Source organism: Chiroxiphia lanceolata, chromosome 7 (assembly GCF_009829145.1).
Source record: "Chiroxiphia lanceolata isolate bChiLan1 chromosome 7, bChiLan1.pri, whole genome shotgun sequence".
Classification (NCBI taxonomy): domain Eukaryota; kingdom Metazoa; phylum Chordata; class Aves; order Passeriformes; family Pipridae; genus Chiroxiphia; species Chiroxiphia lanceolata.
The window spans coordinates 7,748,635-7,760,109 of NC_045643.1; the positions used below are offsets into that span (position 1 = coordinate 7,748,635).

At 42.1% G+C, this 11,475-nt stretch overlaps 1 long non-coding RNA gene across 6 annotated transcripts; it reads right to left on the minus strand.

Moving 5' to 3' along the window:
• Positions 1-2,681: 2,681 nt before the first annotated feature.
• On the minus strand, positions 2,682-11,471 carry LOC116789555. Of its 6 annotated transcripts, none has more exons than XR_004358081.1 (6): positions 11,004-11,471; positions 7,713-8,376; positions 6,681-6,994; positions 5,676-5,829; positions 4,238-4,367; positions 2,682-2,887 (listed from the first exon to the last, which is right to left on the minus strand). It is a non-coding gene; the product is annotated as an uncharacterized LOC116789555 (long non-coding RNA). The 6 variants fall into 6 exon arrangements; XR_004358078.1 differs by lacking the exon at positions 2,682-2,887 and having other exon boundaries at positions 2,904-4,367; positions 7,713-7,774; positions 8,304-8,376; XR_004358079.1 differs by lacking the exon at positions 2,682-2,887 and having other exon boundaries at positions 2,904-4,367; positions 8,304-8,376.
• Between the last annotated feature and the right edge of the window lie 4 nt (positions 11,472-11,475).

The window sequence follows — 11,475 nt, forward strand, 5'->3', positions numbered from 1 at the left end:
CATGACATATAGTATTTTCAATGGATCAGATCTCTTCTCCCCTCCAAATAAAAGTCCAGGAGGGAAAGAAGGACAGATCCCTTCCAGTCTCTCAGGGCAGCAGCTTCTTCTAAGGCAGCAGGTTCTCCTCATCTCATGCATGCAGCTGATAGCTGGATCTCTGCCAGCACTCACGAGGGAGGTATCCAAGCTCCCTCGGCCCCTTGACGCAGGCAAAGGGGTCTTCCGTGGGCTTCGTCACCCCAGACAAAGGTCGTATCACCACGTCATATCACGAAGCACAGGGGGTCTTCGTGACGGTCTGGTATCTCCAGGAGATTCAAGCTCCTTGCAGGGCCTCTGTGCCCTGTCTCAGGCTGCGAGCTTCTTTGTAGCTTGCAGCAAGGGAGGGCCCCCAAGGCCAACCTCCCACACCGTCCTGGCTCAGCTCTCAGGACGACTGAGCTTCTCAGCTCCTCTCTCTCTCCAGTGCTGCATGTCCAAAACTGCTCTCCAAAATAGGAGTCCATCTCCCTCTTTTTCTCAGAGGGATCAAAGGAGTTTGGGGGGGTCTGGTATCAGTTCTTACCCCCAGAACTCTGTCTCTCAGCTGCTGGTTCTCTTTTCCTCGGCTCTCCTTCCAGGAGTCTTCTCTGCGGTGCTGCACGTTGTTCCTGCTGCTCCTCCGGTTCAGGTCTTACCTATCCTGGCTCTCTGCCGGTCTCTGGACGCTGCGTCTCTGCTTTCTGCTCTGTCTCCGCTGCCCAGTTTGGAGAAAACATCTCCCGGCTTAACTACAGACACTTAGTCCAGTCTAACACTGTTCCAAGTCTTTGCAGTCCCCCCCAGCCAGGGGCTGGGAGGCCCCAGAGGCCTTGAGGGGCTCAGAGCCCCTTCCTCGTGGCTCTACAACATGGCTGCTTCTTCTATCAACCAAAACTACAACTCTTCTCTTCCGGTCTGGTTGTGATATGTTTACATTTTTGCAGGAGCACCTATTGGGCAGAATTTCAAAACTTCCAGGGGTTTCCACCCCTTGGGGTCTACCACTTTTCTTAGCCTCTGGGGAAAACAAGGTCTAAACCACTACAAAGCCAGATGGAAGCAAGAATGCAAACTATTTGTGTTAATAGCATTTTGTTGGAAAATCACAAACCTCTCTACAAAGTAAGATATTTGGTGCTCATACATGGAGTCTGTGAGCTGCAAAGGTTAGTGAAGAGAGCAGTGCAACATCACAAAAAGCATCAATGAGGATGGCAGTGCAGGATACTATGCTGCTCCTCCTGAAGGTTCTGTACTTTCTCTTCTCTGTGTTTGCTTACAAGCACATCCCATAAAACTGCCTTTACACCTGAACTAGTCTGAAGTTTCCAACATACAAATTACTTTTGTTTTCAATTTGTCTCCTGAACCCATTATTCTACCATTACTGCTGTTATCCTGCAGGTGTAAATCCAGCTTAGAGTATTCCAGTTACTCCCATCCCCACCTTTTGTGGTGTCATCTCTGGTATCAGCCCCAGCTGTGCATCACAATTCACATTGCTGACTGCTGAACAGTGAGCTACAGAGAAAGAGATTTTGAAACAATGTCAGTAGATAAAGTGAACCAATGGAAACATGGAACAGTATGATCTGATGCAGATTCCCTTATATATACCACAAAAGTACTTTTCCTAAAGCTCAAACACAGGGATGTCCTTTAGCACCTCCTATAGTGACTATTTATTGAGCAGCTATCAGTATCTACATGATGTATATTTAACCATATATCCTATTGCTGTACATAAATTATAACTTCACCACACTCACGTTCTGAGAGCTAATTTATTAAACACCAGTGTGTAACATAAGGTGCTCAACAGTTAGCTCAGTGGAAAAACTGATCAAATTGTTCCTCTGCTGCTTCTCCCTCAGCCTGCTGCCAGGACTCAGGGCAGCTGCCAAGGGGTCGCACACTCTTGACACTTGCAGAGAAGTTAAACCGGCATCTATCCCACTGGGGTTCTCTGCTTTAGCAACTCCATACCTGTTACAGTTTGAACAGAAATCAGGACTTCTAAAGCCAACCAAGACAAAAGACCAAAATAAAACCAAACACACTCCTCCCACTTCCAAAAGAAAAAACCACAAAAACAAAACCCAAAAAACCCAAACAAAAAACCCAAACCATATGCTCCATTCATCTCTTGCCTTTTCAATATTGTCAAAAGACAAGACTGTAAATAGTTCTATCTTCACACCATCTTGCTTCGCTGTCTTGAATCCCCCCTTTATTTTTTTATGCATTGCTTTCTTTGCTGCTGGAAAACTCAGCGTCCTCTAGCTTTCAAAATCACAGAGACACAAAAAACTAATTGATTCAAGATAAATTTTTTGTCCTGTCCACAAGAAGAGGAGGACCCTTCTCATCCCTCTGTACCTAACATTAGCATGCCTCTTAGGAATCTGCTATAAAATATTAAATATATTTGAAGGAAAAGCTTCATAGATACTAAAAGCTATTTTTCAGTCTGAAGTTATGAAGTAAAATTATTATTATATATGAATCCACAAATAAGAAAGAAAATGAAAGCTTTCATGATTTTGTTTCAAAACTATTCCAATTTAGTTTCAGGTAACTGTGTTTTTGACCAAAGGACATCCTGGTTCAAAGGAGGCTCTGTACTGAATGTCTATGTAATCTAAAGTGTGACAAAGTAAACATAAAATATATTTATTTCCTTTGGACTTCCAAGGCAGTAAATAGCCCAGCTTACAATTGAAGTGTAGATAGTATATTGCAGAGAAAAATATTTTTGTTGACTTCAGTCCATATCGAACAGAGGAGTTTGTCACAGAACTTTCATATTTATTCCATTTTATTTTGGTTTATGCTTCAGTTTCTTCCACAAAGTTGCATAAACCTGTAAGAGACAGCATTGAAATGAAAATGAAATGGAACCAAGAACAATAAGCAAATAATTCCAACTAAATATTTTTTCTGGGGAAAGAATTTAGAGGAACAGATATCTCAGGAAGATCCTCTCTCACAGGAATAACAAGTATGGAAAACCAGGTAAATCAGATTAAGATTACTTTCACCACAACGTCCAAAGAATTTCAGTTGGCATAAACTTACCCAGATGTTCTAAAATAGTACAACCCAAGGTGTTTACTCATAAAAACAAGACATTTTAGTCCAACAGAGAGAAAAACTAGATTTAAGTCTAATTTGGAACAGGAGACCGACTTAGTGTTCATGAACACCAAGGTAACTCAAATTAATGCTTCCATCCCACACCATGTTTTCCCTCACCTCCATTTAACTAATAAACTGTATCAAACACCTGGTAAACTCCACCACTTTAGTGACTTCTAAAAGTAGGGGTGTATTACAGTGTTCTGGTCTAGGCGGACCTCATGCATGGTTTGTAGCAACATCAGGTGCTTTCTGCAAGAATACATTTTAAGGATATCATGAATTAAGCCCAGAAGTTCATGCAGCTACTCGTGCTGGGATCTTTCACTGAGATCTGGCATTATTTTAAGACAGCAAAGACATTGCAACTTGCTTGCAATGGTGCTACCCTTATTAGTCCATTGGAACACCACCTTCCTTCTAAGCCATGCAATCAGCTGTTTATCCCTATGAACTCTTACTCTGTCAGTGCCCTCCAAGTCCACTGTGTGGATCAGGAATACACTGTGCCAATGGAACATGCAGCCTCCAGAAAAAATGTCCTAATAAAAGCTACAAAACATTAGCAACATGAACGATAGCAACAACTGCTAAAGGCAACACAAACCTAAACCCAAAGACAATCTTTGCTCCATCAGCTACCAAGTTCTAGTAAACTTTGGGGAAAGGGTATGTAAAAGATATACTGGATGTACATACCACTCCTTGTAAGATCCTTCAGTTAGAATTAGTGCCTATGGATTAAGAATGTGAAACGGGCAGCCCTACAACTGAACAGCCATGTCTGGGTTAGGCAGGAGAGAATTTGGAGGGTGTCATGACTAAACAACACTCCACACAACCTTTTACTTGCATGTAAGCTAGGAGATATTCTCCTGTTAATTTACACTTGTCAGTTTGTTAGGCTTTAAAATACAAAGATATTTCATCATGACTGACTTATTTCTAACAGCTACAAGCCTTCAGTTCAGTTTGTTTATATTAGTTTTAGCCTGTTTAAAGCAGCAGCATTTACTCAGAATGCTAAAAACATTGTGCCTAAAAAGATACCCCACAACTCTGAAATAAACAGTACATTTGGACTCACTCTTCCTTCCGACATCTTACTTTCAGTAGAGATCATGGTAACAACCACTTGTCAACAAAACAGTTTTCCTTGCTATGAAACTCAACACAACTGTTCAAAAAATTCCACTCTGCAGCTGCTGCAAGAGAAAAGTCCAAACTTTACCAATAGGCATCTGGACTCAGTGCTTGGAAATAATTTGGGAAATGAGTTTTACCTCAACTTGAATAGACTTATAAACTAGAGTTTTGTTGGCATTGTTTATGTCAGAGGAGATCTGTAAATAGTAAAGGGTACATACCTGTGGTGTAGTAATGTAATACATGAATAAATTACATGGACCTGGCTTCCTTGTCGGGAGTTCAGAGCCAAATCCTTCTATTCAACTGAAACAACACCTTATATATGTGGGTTCAAAGTAACACGTGACTCCCTTGACCAATCACCAAGGGCATCTCACTGCCCATGTGCGTGGAACTACATCTCCCAGGGTGCTGTTCGGCACCGTTCCGGAAACCCGACTCCTACATGTACCCTTCAGCATCAGCCCAAGCGTGTCAGCCGAATGACATAAATGGCACGGCATCAGTGCAAAACGCAGGAAGAAAGCAGAGGGTACATTTCTCATGAGATATAGGTGTGTGAGAAGAAAAAACAAATAAATCCTGCTAGCTGCAATATCAGAAAAGGGAAAGTGGATGACGAATTGACCTATTCTATTATGTTACTTGGGCCAAGGCACCCACCAGTTCTGAAGTATCACTCCCTCTGACCTATCTATCAACCCTTGAGGCTCTCTGAGTCCTCTCCCATTAAGATAAACACCTCTCATAAGGAATATTTTTAAATTAATTAATGACACTGAATAAAAGGAAGAGTCTATGTTTGCTCACTGAATTGCTTCTCAAGAAGTAGTGCAGGCTAATCCTAATGAACTAATGCAAAAAAGTACCATTGTCTCCATGAGTTTCAAGTTTTTGCAATGAGATTTTTTACAAAGACACTAAAAGCTGCACCAAGACCCCAGTCTCTTTGGCCTGCTTCTACCCAGGCACTGGGAATGTAATCCAGTGCTGGGCTCTGTTCTTGCTGGTTTCAAGAGGAATAGGATGGGATTTTTAAAATCGGGATGATTATCAATAGTAGGGAATTAACACAAGTCAGATGAAAAAAGAACAGTAAAGCTTACAATCTCCTGCTTTGTGGTTGGAAACACTAAGAGCTGGAGAACACTGTTTACACACAGTAATGCATCGTTACAGCTCATTTATATCAGAGGAAAGGCTGTGAACATCTGTTACAGTACAGGCATCAAGTTTCTAAAAGACTCAGAGTCTCTCCTTTTATTCCAGAATCTTTTTGTTACTATTGCAGTACATACCTTCTCCAGCTGAACAGAGCTTGTCTCCCTTTGCTAGTGGCAAGAAAAAAAAATATCTTCACATACCTTATGGAACAGGACACACTGGAGATTCAGCAGCTGCTTGAGGTAAATAAGATCGAGGCTCATTTTATTCCCACTCCTCTCAGACTGTATCCTTGCTTGCTAACAGCCACTCTTTAAAAACCAAGAACTCTGTAATATTAAATATTCTTGTAACCTTCAAAAGAAAAGAGTACATTCAAAATTAGCTATTTAAAATGAAACTGAAAGTATACTACTTAGTGTTTCACAATTTATCACAGAACAAAGCATACAAAGAGATTAAATTATTTTAAAGGCCAACTTCAGAATCCCTATCAAGATTCAAATTTCCATTTATAAGGTCTATCTCTCCTCATTCCCACCATATGCTTAATCCTCCAATTCAGAAAAGCCTCAACCCAAAACTTCTTTGAAAAAATGATTAAAATATTTACATTTTAAAACAAAAATATTGGCTAAAGTACTTTTATTATGATGTCTTGCACCAGAATGTGTTGATCCATTATGATGTCAGTAAGAAAGAATTTATCATTTAAAATGCTATTTTGAAGGTCTAACACTCTAAAGAGAGCATAGTATAGATAATTTCAGATCCCTTCAGATGGTAGGAACCCCTGGGGGTGTAGCAGCAAACTGGCCTTTGATCCATGCCGGGCAAACCCCCTCCACGGAAGAGATTCTCCCCTTCTGGTCATGAAGATTCTACCCCAGGAGAGACAAACACTCTGGCACTCTGTTGGTCATTCTCACTATCAAACAAAACATGTTCAGGAAAGAACCCCCTGCTGCATTCCCTAATGCCAGGCAGGTAGCTTAACTCCTGGAATTAGGTGGGAGCTGCCTGCAGGCTGCTCTGTTGCAATGAGCTGGCCGAGTTCATCCTGTGGCCAGGTGGTTTGTGCACCACAACACAAGCCCAAAGGTCGAGCTGCACCCCAGCTCAAGTTAAGTGCACTCTGGATCACTAACTCCTTGATGTCTAATGGCCTTCCAGTCAGGATCACTGCTACAGGTGGTAACACTTACTGAGATGAGCATTTACAGTTTCATTCTCGTTGTATTTTTTCCTTTTGGTGACCCATTGATGTTTTCACAAGATGCCATCACCTGTTGCCCAGTCCTAAGGAAACAGAGTGTGTCACACAATGGAGTCCCTTCCAGGTGACTGCCTTCCCTTTGGCTGCAGTGGATCCGGCAGGAGAACACGAGTGTGCTGTTTATGGCAAGGCTGGGTTGGAGCTGAGACCTCTAAGGGGCACCACAACTCGACTTTCCTGGGATTCTGGATTTCCAACACAGAGTTGTTAATGTTGCAGTCATTCCTCCAGCATCCTCTAGTGCTGCTGGGAGCTGTGACTCGTTATTATAACAGGAATGTGATCTCACCATAAACCAGCCCTCCCCTCTCAGCAGAGCTGCTTTCCCAACCTGAAAACTACTGATGTGCCCCACTGCAGGAGCTTCCCACAATAGCACATGTCCCTGCCACACACTCAGTTGTCATCTCTGTCATGTTAATTTTTCTTTCACTAAATCGGATGCTAATTTTTGTGTACCACAGAAAGAAAAACAATGTAATTTCCCTTAAAATAAATATATTCCTCAAACTGAAATCAACATGAATTCACTGCCTCTGCTTTAAGCAAGTTTACACAGGCAAATCAGTCATCAACTCTTCGAGTTGGTCACATCACCTCCTAAATGATGGAGTTATTAAAACAAGCAGCCTTTCTTATTGCAAATTTCCTTACAGAAGACCTCAAGGCATGAATTTCAGGAACCTCTTTGCAGTCCACAAGCTAGTTGAGAAAGACACAAAATGGAAGACCTGTCACTATCAGCAATTTTTTCTATTATTTTGATTTACGATGACAAAAAGCCATTCAAGACCAACAGTGGAGTTTGCAAACACAACAGATTTTGAAATGTACCGGATACGTTGCCCTCATGCTGAAATGTTACCCAGCTGGGATCCCCCTTGGATCAAAGCCTTGTGCAGGGGACAGCAAGGGAGTTACCACAGCTCTCTCTGAGCACTCTTCAGACAATGATACATACCTGGATATTCTATTAAGGAACAAGGTTGACAACAAATAAGGTACAAGGAAGTAAGAAATCAGCTGCAAACAAAGCCAAATGTAAAATGTAATTAGCATTTCAAATCAGATATTTGTCCTATACTGTGCTACTGACTTTATGAATTGCAGTGGTACAGCAGTGTATCACACCCTGCCTCAGGGACTGTCATTCTGCTCCCTTGAAGTCAGCACTGTGTATTTTTCTCTTGACCACTCTTACACTGAGTGATTTACATGGAATTTCACAAATGTCTGAACAGCTTAAAAAATTAACAGGCTAAACAGTACATAAACCTCTCTAGTAACCTTTGTTTAGAAACACTTGTTAAGAAAGAACTTGCCTCTTTCCCTGGAAGGATTTCCTTCTAAACTGATAAGATATTCAAAAGTAATTATATTTTAATCTACAATATTAAATGTTGCAGAACTACAACTGCATTTTCTCCACCTAGTTTACCTAGAATTATTTACACAGTCACACAGTGAATTCAAAATGCAAAGAAATCGTTGGCCAATACATGAAATATTTGCTTGATTATTTGCAAGGCATAAAAAAGGTTGTGAAACTTACTTGTAGTAATTCTTTCAGAAGTGATTGTATTCCTATTGATTAGTTCCTCCTAAGTAACCATCACTGGAATGCACTGAATCAAAACATTACAAAACACTACTTTGTGAAATACAAAAGCAAATTTCTTTGAACAGACAGACCTATCAATTGTATATACTGAAAGTGTAAATTTAAACTAAGAAATCAGAAAATCATACAAAGCCACCACTTCAAACAAACAACAAGTTAGATTAGTTTTGCTCCTTATTGACTTGAATACTGTTCTAGGTTTGTGAGAACTCCCAAAATCACAAACACCGAGACATGAAGAGTATAAGCAAAGTAATTTGATTGCACTACTGGTGATAGCAATTAGTACACACTGAGCCCTGGATTCCTGAAAAGCCACTGAGCAGAAGGAGGTGGAGATGGTACTCAGCAGGACGAGCAGGCAGGCAATGCACGTTTCAGGGTGGCCCCCAGACAAAAGCAGTGTGCATCTCGTCCTGCTCACCCATCCAACCCAGAACCACCTCTTATACCCCCTCACAGTAGTGGCATTTTCCAATTCCAACATGGGCTCACGCGTGGCCAGCGTGTGAACCGAGACTGCAATGGCTTGTGATACCAACTCTGTGCCAACAACGGCTCTGTTGTTTCTCTTCCAAAAGTCAAGTTCCCACCAGTTAATGTAATCATTTGTTTCTCTTTCCAGGGTTCAGTTCCTGTCCTAATCTATTGCTCTTCCTTCCAAGGTTCGTTCCCAACAGTGAAACTACACAATATTTTCCCCTGCCACATCGACGAGCACAACCACGGAGCAGCTATGGCAAGGCCTCAGACACAACTCAGGTCCCTGACACAAATACCCCAAACCAGATACTTTCAGCATTTTCTACTACTTCAACCTCCAAAAACTGCTACAGGTAAGTTTTGGGTTTTTTCTACATCTTTGCACCAAACCACAGTTTCCTCGCTTTAAAATACAGGTTATGACACTGAACTAAAAGGCTGAATATGTCATAAAAACAAGAACAAGACTTCTTTTTTTTTTGAAATACACACAGAGGACTTCTAATAAATTTATGGCAGTCATTTCAACCTTGAATACAAAAGTCTTTTAAACTCTTTTTGAATGAAATTCTGGGAAAGTACTATCAGTTATTTCATGATGCGAGACCTGAGAATAAGCTCTGCACATAAACTTACCTTCATTAAATGTGACAGAAGATCTTCAAGATCAAATTTCTTTATTCACATGATAGTAGAAAGACATTCAAACAAATGAGAAATAAAAAAAAAAAAAGAGAGAAAGGAGTAGAACAGGAATGTATATCATAAGGTAGGAGCATAGATAGATAAAATAAACCATATGCTGCCAGTACCAGTTACCAGTGCAGAGCACTGTTCCCCCACAACACAGGCACTACCTTCAGCACCAGATTTCTCTGCTTCCAGTAACACAATTAATTCATATTTTCCTTCCCATGCTCAAGCATTAAAACCCAGTAGTGCAGCTACAATTAATGTGATTTTAGTACCAAAAGACCACTTGGTAGTTATTATACATAGGGCTTTTTCAACTGTAGATGCACTGTGTAATTGTTCTAAGTAATGCTGCCCAAAAGTTATTAGAAATGCTATTCTAAATATGAAACATTACAGTGAATTGGATTGTGTCACTATAGCAGACCTGATATTTACCCTCCTGGTCTGGGGGTATTCTTGAGGTCTAGATGGTTTATCAGCTTCTAAACTTATGGCAGACCTCTTAAAATGATAAAACTATATGTGCATCACACCAGTATAACAAAAACATATGCATTAAAATGCACAAGGTATTTATCTTTCTCCTTCATCCAAAATAAAGTTCAACACACCAAGTTGCTGTGTTTTAACAAGACTACATTTAGTGTAGACCTGGACTAAAGAGATAAGAAGCCCTTTCCCATTCACATAATAATATAGATTAAAGGCACTATCTTTTCCTAGAGACCTTGCTTTTTCCTCCATGACTGAACTCAGGTTTTACTCGGTGTCTGTGGCTCTAAACTTGGACTGTCCCACACAGAGAGAGCACTAGGGTGCATTTGCCTTTGGGTTCTAAAATACTCACCAGAATGAGAGAACAACGCAGCTGTTACACTCAGCAGCAGTGATGAGGCAGAACTTGTAAATTCTGCTCTCAGCTCCAAAAAGTGAGCACTGTTAAACTGAAAAAACACCTGAGATTAGCAGCCAAGTTTCTGGGTGCATTGTGCTCTCTCACACCCATCCCTAGTTCCCTATAATCACAATATTCCAATGCTTGCGCTACTCTCCCTGCAGGATCCTCACTTAACCTCCCAACCAGAATTCAGTCAGCAGTGAAAAAAGGGACATAACTTGGCTTAGAGCAGGACAATCACAACTAACCCCCCGGAACGCACCTGTCCCTGTTATTTTGAAGTGGAACTGTTCAAAAATCAATTACAAGCATACCAGAGATAGTTTCAACGGCGTAAACAGCAGCCAAAAATACACAGCTGTGCAAGAACTGCAATTACTACTCCAAAGCAGCAGTGAAGGGCCCAGACAGCACAAATCATGGTTTATTCCAGACACCCACATCGCTTCTGACGGCGGTTTTCCTCCAGATACGGGAACACGATGTGCTCGGTACCTCAAAAAACGCACAGCTCGTCCAAGTCGGCGAACAAGCCGGGTTTTAACAAAGCTCACCTATCAGTTTCCTCTGCTTAAACAAGGCAGTTAACGCGTTTTTCCTCTCAGCCCCGCGCAATTCCAGAGCCAAGCCCAGGACTTTCCGTCGCAGGCGCCCGGGGCCAGCCGGGACCGGGGTGCTGCTGTGGGCGACGGCGGCACCGCCCTCACGGGCCGGCCCGTGGCTGCCCACCTGTCCCTCCGCCTGGGGATGGCCGGGGACAGCGGCCGGGGGAAGTTTCTCTCCTGGAAGGAGGTTGTAGCCAGGTGGGGGGGTCGGGCTCTTCTCCCAGGCGACCAGTGACAGGACGAGAGCACACAGCGTCAGGGTGCGCCGGGGAAGTTTAGGTTGGACATTAGGAAGAATTTATTCGCAGAAGGAGTGACTGGGCATTGGAACGGGCTGCCCGGGGAGGTCACTGTCCCTGGAGGTGCTGAAGGACAGACCGGACGTGGCACTCGGTACCGCGGTCCGGTCGAACGCCGGAGT